This window comes from Lolium perenne, chromosome 7, assembly GCF_019359855.2.
Source record: "Lolium perenne isolate Kyuss_39 chromosome 7, Kyuss_2.0, whole genome shotgun sequence".
Lineage (NCBI taxonomy): Eukaryota > Viridiplantae > Streptophyta > Magnoliopsida > Poales > Poaceae > Lolium > Lolium perenne.
The window spans coordinates 286,677,264-286,688,730 of NC_067250.2; the positions used below are offsets into that span (position 1 = coordinate 286,677,264).

Consider the following 11,467-nt stretch of genomic DNA (forward strand, 5'->3'; position numbering starts at 1 on the left):
CGCCATGGCCGCGCCCGCGCAGACCAGCCCGCTCCGCCGCTGGAAGCCCTTCTTCCGCGCCTTCGACTCCATCGACGCCGCCATCGAGACCTACGACCCTGCAGAGTTCTCCCGCCGCGAGTTCCGGACAGCCAGGGGCGACATCGTCGAACGCCTCTGCGACGCCGACGACGACGACCACGCGGAGCGGCTCTGCCTCCTGCTCGACGACGTCATGGCGGAGTCCCTCGAGACGCTCCGGCTGCTCCCGCTCATGCCCACGGTCCTCGCCAAGACCGACCTCGCCAAGTGCGTCCGCGCGCTGCACAAGGATCACGGCTCGGAGCGCGTCCGCGTGCTCGCCGGCGGCATCGTCGCCGCGTGGAGGGCTTCCGCCCGGAACGACGACGCCAAGGTCAGAGACGCCATGCCCAAGCTCCTGAACCACCTGCCGTCCCAGCCCAAGACGATCATCGACCATCCGACGCAACCTACCAAGATCCCGGAGACATCCACAAAGAAGAAGACAGTGGGGATCACAACAAACAGGGCGTCCGCTCCCGTCGCCCCGGGCATCATCTTCCGCGGCGACCGTGTCGGGCCCATTCCCGAGGAGAAGATACAAGCTGCAAAGCGCAAGTTCAACGAACGGTACCGAGAGGCGGAGGAAGCCAAGCGACGACGTCTGCCAATAAAGGTGGTGGCGCCAGAGATGATCAAGCAAACGCTGAAGAAGAAGCACCCAATCATGAGGGAGAAGAGCCAGGCGAGGTGCGGCAGCTCCATGATCAAGAAGACCGTCAGCGTGACCAGGATGGCTTCATAGGGTTTACTGATCTAGCCTTCTAGCTAGGAGAGTTTCGATTCCAAATGTCTCCGCTCAAAATTGTAATACGAGTGCAACATTAACTTCCCTGTAGCATGTTCTGTAATTGTGAAGTAATCTATGATGATGTCAACAAAATTCTTTATATTTCATCCCTCAACATAAGCACAGAATCTTGAGGGAGAGTAGCCAAGCGAGGTGCGGCAGCTTCATGGTCAAGAAGACCTTCTCCATTATTAGCCAGCTTCACAGGGTTTAGGGCTCTAAGTGTTATAGCTTTCTAGAAAGGTTGATCCACAACTCAATCGAGGCTTGTTCGCCGTGTGTCAGTCTATCGATCTCGAACATGAAATGTGCTACTGCAATTGTAACTAGCACGAATAGGGCAACACAGTTTCTTGTTTGACTGTTCTGTACATGTACATGTGATCAAATTGAGAGCGTGACTTGGTGTTTCAGAATCTTGGAATACGCACTAACGCCTTGGAGAAAGGTAATTGGTGATTGGTCATATTGAAGATGTTGCGCCTACCAATTTGCTATTCTTGACAAAATTAAGCGTACTTGACTTAAAATTGCATAGCACAAAAAATGAGCTCACCATATCAACTTTTGCCTTCTTCGGTAACAACAAGCTATTTCGAAGGAGAAACAGCTATATTACAAAGAACAAAATGAGGGCTCATGGAGTCACTCGCGTAGAAGTAGTAACATTTACAGGTGTGCACAATTTCCTTTTATCCATGACGAACCGACCAGCGCTGGCATTCAAAACACTGATTCAGTTTGTAGCCGCAGACCAGAAGAGCCATTTACACTCCTTGGGTATACAGCATGATGGTGTTAGATTCGCCCCTCTACTCCAGCGGGGCAGCGCCAATCTCCATCTCCTATCACTAAATGGTCCCTGATAGCGGAATTTCGAACTAGAGACGCAATACCCCACCATAATGTTGACTGATGGAATCCTACAAAATGACCAATCAAAATTATGCATGTGTGGTACAATTTTCTTAAAACCTAACAGAAACAGCTGTAATTTTAGAATCAGAAGAAGAAAAAACTGGACAGCTGATTGCATCCATCTAAAAGCTAAGAAGGTACTCCGGCCATAAAGTTTGTGAAAGCCAAAAGTGATAAAGCAAAGGACATTTTTCGATAAAGAGCATATATTAATATCGTGGAGATACCAATTACACCCAGCCTCTGCAACAACATCATGCCCTAATGACATAAAGGATGCACACAGTCAAAAAAAGAGAAAAAATTACAGAAAAGAAAAGTCACGCTACAGAGATCGATAAACTTGAAACAGCAACACTGACACCACCAAGACAACACCAGAAGATTAGCATCTCCATAAGCGACGCCTCCAGGAAGGAAACAGTGCACAAACGCTATCGTCGCCCGATCATAGATCTTAGGTTTTCACCCTGAATAAAGTCCTCCCTCTCAAAACAATGTCTTCAACAAGAACATTGCCAGGCACAACCAATTAAGGCTAGACCTTGGATTTTCACCCTGAAATATAGAACTCTGAACTTCTCCTGTGCAGTCGCCCCCACATACAAGCTGTTGTTTGAAGTCACAAATCTCCAAGCCAATTCCATCTCACCACCACGATCCGACCACCATTTCTCTTCCACCGATCTTAGCTTTCATGACCTTCTCCGTCAGCACCATGGAAAGAAAACGAGCTCCATGATATTAACAGCTAGCAGAGCTTCGAAGCGCTCCCTCTGAAACCAAACGGTCAGATAAAAAACATGGGTGCGCCCGATCGAAAACGCCCAATCCAGCAATCTTCACGTATTGATCGCACAATGAATTTCGCCGGCAGGACCTTCCGGAACACGACAATCTAGCCAGCTTGGTGGGAAGAAGCTTCCGACGATCTTCACTTGGAGCGAGAGAAACCCTAGGACTGCCACCTTTATTAGGCAGAACGGCAGGCCCCCTCGCCGCCGCCCGCCGACCTCAACGGCGGAAGAGGAGGCCGCCACCGACCACAAACCCGTCGACAAGTCATCCGCCGCCACCCCCAAAACCGAAGAAGGCCACCAACGTGAGCCATCGGAAGGAGGGGGCGCAAAGGACTCACCGGCAACAACCAGGCACGGCCACGCCATCGAGGAAGCCGGATCCGCAGCCTTCGGGATCACCCCGCCGCCGGCCGCATCGCCGAACCATCAACTGGCCACCGCAGCCCTTGCCAAGGTAGTCGGCGCGAGAAATAGCCGCACGAGACCACCGCCCCGGATCCTACCCTGGATCCCACCACGCTAACCACCGACCAGCCCCGCCGCCGGTCAGTCGTCACCACCGCCGATCCAGCGCCGCCTCCGCACGCGCGACGCAAGAGGGGGCCCTGCCGCCGCCGAGAGCTTCACGAGATTTTCCCGCACGCGCGCGTCGGCGGCGGCAGGGAGGAGGGAGATCGGAGGAGGGGGGTGGTGGCGGCGCTAGGGATCCGCCCGAGTCACCCAGCGCGGGGTGGGGGGCGGGAGGGGCGACGCGGGGGCGAGAGCCTAAAGCCGGTTCAGCCTTGTTGGGTCCATGATGATTCCTAAAGCAAAGGACATGAAGGACAGCCATAACAAATACATAGATAAATCTTAATATAAAGTCTTGAAAAACATATAATAACTAAACATGTAAATTTTACCTGTAGCAAAGGAAGAAGGCTATTGTGTAACTCCGGAAAAAACTCATATGCTGATGAGAACCAACAATGAGAAAGTTCAGTAATTAATGATAATGTGGCACATTCCTCTTCAAGAGAGACTAATTGCGCCCATATTACACCTTCATATCTAATAATGGTTGAACGGTTGTATGCTTCACCTTTTCAAAAGAAGGAAACATTTGTGCAGCTCTTCAATATCAGAATCGACTTTCATGTGTATATACTCTATAAGAAGCCCAGAGAGGCAGGAGAGTGTGTTGTTCCATTCTTCGCTACCCGAATTCGGGCACAGAGGGGGGAGGGAAACGATAGACTCTAAGATAGAAGATATAGGCTTACTGAAGATAGAATATGTATGTTGCTCTGCAATAGCATTCAATATTACAGAACTGCTAACTTTCAACTGTTCAACCCAATTTATAGAACTTCCTGGGAGATGACAAGTTGGATCATCAGTTCCTTCCCCATTCGGAGATTTACTCTGAGTAACATTGGAAGTGCTGCATGTAGGATCTTTTGACCTAGGTAATGGAAGCACATTAAACAAATCAACCTTGACATCCTCAGGTAATTCCTGCAGAACTGTGAAGTCTGCCTGGCTTAGAGAATTAGGCATGAAATCAAGCCGTGTGACACTGTTTGTATCACCCAATTCACAGGCTCTTGAGCACGACGCACTGGCAGCTTGAACTTCCTGGTCTATTGTCACCTGTGGCAGTAAATAACAACATTTAGAATACTAAAGGAATGGTTTGAAATATCAAGATAACAAAGTGGTGGCTTTGAACTGTGTACTTCCACTATGTTTCCAGTTTAAAGTTGACTAATTAGATCACCTTAATATCATTCTGCTTTCCTAAATGGACGGAGTCTCTGCGCTCTCCATATCCATACAACTTAGCATTACGATCTGGCGCAGAGTTCTGATCAACGGCAGGTGAAACGAGAAATTTTGAATTGCTTTCCTTGCCTTCGTTGCCGCTTATCATGTCCAGAAAACCACGCAATTCTCCCTTGTACATGACATTCATTTCAGATATTATCTCGGGAGGAAGGATTTTGAGGATCAAGTTCGGATAGTGGTGGCAGCTCAACAGCATCGACTCTGGTAGACCTATCTTTGATGAATGGGATGCCACGGGTGTAAATGATGGTCTGGAGCTTCCCAATTTTCGCGGGTAAATTGCTCCTGCGACATCTTTGAGCGGAATTGGCTGAAAAGCAATGTCCTTCGTCTGAATAGCTGCAGAACGACACTTCAGCAGCCCAAGTAGCTCTCACGCGACACGGGCCTTAAGCTGAGTAGAGGTTGTTATAAGTTTGGATTATGTGAACTGAGCGGGACCCACAACTTATCCACGTCAGCGCTGACCCACACACACACTGTCCAGTGAACCTAGGACCCATCTCACTGCATGTAGGACCCACAACTTTCCCAGCTCATCTTCCTCTACTTCAGATCTCTCCGCTTGCTCGTGTCTGCCTGCCGCCGCTTGCCTACCGCCCCCATTTCGGAGCCGCTTATTCTTCTTCTTCTCCGGCGATGTCGTGCGACTATGGCTGACGATTTATATCGACATCTAGTTAAGCCTCCCGCCCCTCATGGCCTAAGTATAGTGTAGTGCCGATGACAAAATGTCCTGACTGCACACACGCCGCACCATTGAAGCGATAGGTCACAATCAAGGAGGAGAACGGTAACTTTAGGTGATAATTTGTGAAGTGCAAGAGCAAGTCCGAGCCGGGAAAGGTTAGATCTGAGTTATCTATTGCCCTTTTTCGGTAATTTGTGCAGATTTTTTGATTTTTCCACCTATTTGGGAATTAGGGTTCATGTGTTTCTATTTCAGAATCTACCATTTTGAGTGAATTGATGTGAGTATGTTGAGAGGCTTGAAGTGGAGGGCATCATTGACTTTAGGAGGGGCGCAACCCGGGAGATCAATCAAGCGCTGGCGATGGAGAAATTTGCCACGGGTGATGGGGAACTGATTGGGGAAGTGAACAAACTGAACACGCACCTAAGGCAGATGGTTGCTTTGAAGAAGCAGGCAAATATGATCACTGCAACATTTTATTTCTGTATAATTTCTCTACGAATAATTTACCTTCAGTTGATCAGTCGTTAGACGTGCCTATTATTGTGGTTCCTATTTTAGATCAACTGGTTATGTTAGTTTGTGTTTAAATTGTATGCTCAATGAGATGCATAATTTGGGCGCTGGCAGTAATGAATCAAATGTGGCAACAATTCGACCAAAAGGTTCTACGTATTTTTAGTTTCGTCAGTTAACGAAGTGTTGGGTTCCAAAAAAAAAGTAATTGTTGCCCTTGGCCCATTGAGAAAGGAAGCCCACCTAATAGGGTGGACCCATTTAGGTTGTGACAAAAGATCGGGCCATAGGCATGTGTGGTTTTGTATTCCCCCAAGTGATTTGGGAATTTTTGTAAACATTTTATCTAGTGATCAATAAAGTTTCGGTCGTTTAGCCTCAAGAAATGAAACAGATCCCTCTCAACTTTGGCTAAAGTTTTTTTTTTGATATTTTGGTCGTGCAATAAAGTTATGAAAGGAATTTGCACCTTTTATGGTTCAAAAATATGACAACTAATTTTGTGTTGGTACTACTTTATCTCCATTCCAAGAAACAAGAAGCATATTTTAAGTCAATTGACATTGTCCTATAACTTAAAGTAGCATATTTTATATACTGAATGGTAGCTTAGTTATTATTTCACTCAAGTAGCACCAAGTAGCAAAGTTAGTTTTCACCTTGTGAGGTTATCTCATTTCACCCATTATAGGATTATTGCTTATTTGACAACTCATTTTTAGATTGTTTAGTTTCTTGTGTAGTGCTTATAAAAGTTAACAGATGGAGTAGTTTCATTTTTCTCTTTAGGTACCCATTTATTTTTATCTTTTGCTTTATGGATTTGTGTGGTTTATTATTGATGAAATTTGACGTTGATATTGAGCCTTAGTTTTCACGAGCTATTCATCCATTTTAGGCAAAATAAAATGGAAACTTCTACGAATAACAATATGCAAACTTTAATTAGACAAAATAGGTTTTTTCCAAGAACTATAACCACATATATAAATATAGCACTATAGTAGCATTACATAAACCCACTGACATGATACAAAAGCACACAACTAGACGGGTAACTAGACATAGACAATAAAAACGCTCATGCAAACTAGAAAAAGACACATAAACCAGGGAGACAACCCCGCCGTCTTCCCTCCTTGGCTCTCTTGGCTCCTCTGCGCGGGGGGGGGGGGGGGGGGGGGCATCGGCGTCGTCCACCGGCATGCGGTAGGGGAGGGTGTGCATTTGCCAGGCCAGGGGAAGATGGTGTGGAAGTCGATGAAGACGTTGTAGGTCGTGAATGCGATGAACTCGCTCCCACACTAGAACACACGCCCGAGGCGCTCGAAAGCGTCAAAGGGGTTGGTGAAGTGGACATAGAGACTGATCTCCATGTTCCTGTCGCCGTCGAAGTGCCTCTCGAGTGTGAACATCCACGGCAAGCCCGGAAGGAGGTTGCGGTAGCCGTCTGAGAGGAAGAAATGTGCTAGGCTCCTTGGGCCCTCCACCTTGAGATCACCCACATGCGCAGCTCATTCTGCACGATTGTACCCGACGGGAACTCCCGCTCCGGCTCGGTGGCTGGGCGACGGTAGGTGGGGCCGATATACTGCATGGTGGCTTGGGTTGGTTGTTGGTGGCTTTTGGTCGAGAAGAAGATGTTGTGGTGGCTTCAGAGGAGTTGTGACGAGATTGGGGACGAGATGGTTCCATTATATAGGTGTGGTGTGAGAGAAGATGAAGAGAACACAGGTGGCATTTTCTCTTCGTCGAGCATCTAAAGAGCCAGAGTATTCATCGGCGCTTGACGGTAAGGCTTCCTTCAAAGCGTCTTTTGCGTGTGTACGTGTGTACGAGTGTACGTGACGAGGTTCACGTAAAATAAAATTGAGTTTCACTTAAAATAAAAAGAGATGCCATAACCGCTGCCATGCATCTAGTCGACCCTAAACCATTAACTACACGTGCTGACGTGGGAGCTGCAAAACCATGCATCATAAATCCTAACCCTAACCCTAAACCCTAAACCTATACCTAACCATTAATCCTTACCTTGACCCTAAACACTAGCCCTACCCCTAAACCCTAGCCCTAACCCTAAACCTAACCCTAACCAGTAGATCAGGCACACCCTCGATCGTGTGATAATGGCTCTAGCTACGGGTATATGAGCCAAAAGGTCCCAGTCTTGGTTCTCAATGTGTACATTTCCTAAAAAAACCTAAAAGAATGAAAAGGTACATTGGTGCACCCTCGCGCGGAGAAATCTTGGGGGTAGACCCGCCGGGGCACACATACCGCTGTTTTTGGGGAAGGAGGGGGAGAACGACCGCCGGAGTACCGGAATCCCACCAAATCTTGCATGTGGACGTATTATATGTGTGAAAGTGTGGTGGAAGGTGTAATGGAGAAAAAGTAGATCCCCTAAACCCTAAACCCTAAATCCTAAACTGGGGACGCTTCGAGCCCTAAACCCCTAGACCCTAAACCATTAACTACACGTGCTGACACCGGAGCTGCAAAACCCTACATCATAAACCCTAACCCTAAACCCTAAACATATACCTAACCATAAAACCTTACCTTGACCCTAAACCCTAGCCCTACCCCTAAACCCTAACCCTAAAGCTAACCCTAACCAGTAGATCAGGCACACCCTCGATCGTGTGATAATGGCTCTAGCTGCGGGTATATGTGCCAAAGGGTCCCAAGATTGGTTTTCCATGTTTTTATGTCCTAAACAAACCTAAAACAATGAAAAGTACATTTGTGCACCCTCGCGCGGAGAAATCTAGGACCCGCCGGGGCACACATACCGCTGTTTTTGGGGGGGGGGGGAGGGGGAGAACAACCGCCAGAGCACCGGAAACCCACCAAATCTTGCATGTGGACCTATGATATGTGTGAAAGTGTGGTGGAGGTGCAATGGTGCGAAACTAGCTCCCCTAAACCCTAAACCCTAAACTGGGGAGGCTTCAAGCCCAAAACCCCTAGTCGACCCTAAACCATTAACTACATGTGCTGACACGGGAGCTGCAAAACCCTGCATCATAAACCCTAAAGCTATACCTAACCTTAAATCCTTACCTTGACCCTAAACCCTAGCCCTACCCCTAAACCCTAGCCCTAACCCTAAAGCTAACCCTAACCAGTAGATCAGGCACACCCTCGATCGTGTGATAATGGCTCTAGCTGCGGGTATATGTACCAAAGTGTCCCAAGATTGGTTTTCCATGTGTATATGTCCTAAACAAACCTAAAACAATGAAAAAGTACATTGGTGCACCCTCGCGCGGAAAAATCTAGGGGGTAGACCCACCGGGGCACACATACCGCTGTTTTTTTGGGGAGGAGGGGGAGAACGACCGCCAGAGCACCGGAACCCCACCAAATCTTGCATCTGGACCTATAATATGTGTGAAAGTGTGGTGGAAGGTGCAATGGTGCAAAAGTAGCTCCACTAAACCCTAAACCCTAAACTGGGGAGGCTTCGAGCCCTAAACCCCTAGTCGACCCTGATGTCTACGGGTGCTTCTATTCTTGTAGACAGTGTTGGGCCTCCAAGAGCAGAGGTTTGTAGAACAGCAACAAGTTTCCCTTAAGTGGATCACCCAAGGTTTATCGAACTCAGGGAGGAAGAGGTCAAAGATATCCCTCTCATGCAACCCTGCAACCACAAAGCAAGAAGTCTCTTGTGTCCCCAACACACCTAATACACTTGTCAGATGTATAGGTGCACTAGTTTGGCGAAGAGATAGTGAAATACAAGTGGTATGAATGAATATGAGCAGTAGTAACGGCGCCAGAAAAGTGCTTGCTGGCGTGCAGTTGATGGTAGTAATATTGCAGGAAGTAAAGATGCAGTAAAACAGTAAACAAGCAATATAGCGATGTTTAGGAACAAGGCCTAGGGATCATACTTTCACTAGTGGACACTCTCAACATTGATCACATAACAGAATAAATAAATAGATGCTAGACTCTACACCCTCTTGTTGGATGATGAACACCACTAACTGTGTAGGATTACACGAACCCTCAATGCCGGAGTTAACAAGCTCCACAATATTCAATGTTCATATTTAAATAACCTTAGAGTGCATAACAGATCAACATAACCAAACCAAGTACTAACATAGCATGCACACTGTCACCTTCACACTACGAAAGGAGGAATAGATCACATCAATACTATCATAGCAATAGTTAACTTCATAATCTACAAGAGATCACAATCATAACCTACGCCAAGTACTACACGATGCACACACTGTCACCATTACACCGTGCAGGAGGAATAAACTACTTTAATAACATCACTAGAGTAGCACACAGATAAATTGTGATACAAAACACATTGCAATCATAAAGAGATATAAATAAGCACTTCACTATGCCATTCATAACAGCGAATAAGTATTCTGTGAAATATAGCCTAAGAGACCCACACGGTGCACACACTGTCACCTTTACACACGTGGGACAAGGAGTCTCCGGAGATCACATAAGTAAAATCCACTTGACTAGCATAATGACATCTAGATTACAAGCATCATCATATGAATCTCAATCATGTAAGGCAGCTCATGAGATTATTATATTGAAGTACATAGGAGAGAGATGAACCACATAGCTACCGGTACAGCCCCGAGCCTCGATGGAGAACTACTCCCTCCTCATGGGAGACAGCAGCGTTGATGAAGATGGCGGTGGTGTCGATGGAGAAGCCTTCCGGGGGCACTTCCCCGTCCCGGCGGCGTGCCGGAACAGAGACTCCTGTCCCCCATATCTTGGCTTCGCGATGGCGGAGGCTCTAGAAGGTTTTCTCTGGTTTCGTCGAACGTGGTAGGGTTTTCGCGACGGAGACCTTAAGTAGGCGGAAGGGCAGGTCAGGGGGCCACACGAGGGCCCCACACAACAGGCCGGCGCGGCCAAGGCCCAGGCCGCGCCGCCCTAGCGTGTGGCCGCCTCGTGGCCCCACTTCTTATCCCCTCCGGTCTTCTGGAAGCTTCGTGCAAAAATAGGACCCTGGGCGTTGATTTCGTCCAATTCCGAGAATATTTCCTTACTAGGATTTCTGAAACCAAAAACAGCAGAAAACAGCAACTGGCCCTTCGGCATCTCGTCAATAGGTTAGTTCCGGAAAACGCATAATAATGACATAAAGTATGCATAAAACATGTAGATATCATCAATAATGTGGCATGGAACATAAGAAATTATCGATACGTCGGAGACGTATCAGACCCTAAACCATTAACTACACGTGCTGACACGGGAGCTGCAAAACCCTAACCCTAACCCTAAACCCTAAACCTATGCCTAACCATAAATACTTACATTGACCCTAAACCCTAGCCCTACCCCTAAACCCTAGCACTACCCCTAAACCCTAGCTCTAACCCTAAAGCTAACCCTAACCAGTAGATCAGGCACACCCTCGATCGTGTGATAATGGCTCTAGCTGCGGGTATATGTACCAAACGGTCCCATGATTGGTTTTCCATGTGTATATGTCCTAAACAAACCTAAAACGATGAAAAAGTACATTGGTGCACCCTCGCGCGGAGAAATCTAGGGGGAGTAGACCCGCCGGGGCAGACATACTGCTATTTTTTGGGGGAGGTGGGGGAGAACGACCGCCGGAGCACCGGAACCCCACCAAATCTTGCATGTGGACCTATGATATGTGTGAAAGTGTGGTGAAAGGTGTAATGGTGCAAAAGTAGCTCCCCGGTGTGACCTTCCTCACATTTGGGCGATAATACTTAGCAAATTTTTCGAAGCGCGGATTGCTCCGAAACCCTGATATATGTGGGGTGAACATGGAGAGTAATTTTGTATTGCACATTGTATTAAGTAACACTAATAAATAATCAT

The 11,467-nt window shown here is 47.4% G+C and overlaps 1 pseudogene; it reads right to left on the reverse strand.

The window, feature by feature from the left end:
- Nucleotides 1-1,731: 1,731 nt before the first annotated feature.
- On the reverse strand, nucleotides 1,732-7,202 carry LOC127315196 (DNA repair protein REV1-like; annotated as a pseudogene).
- Between the last annotated feature and the right edge of the window lie 4,265 nt (nucleotides 7,203-11,467).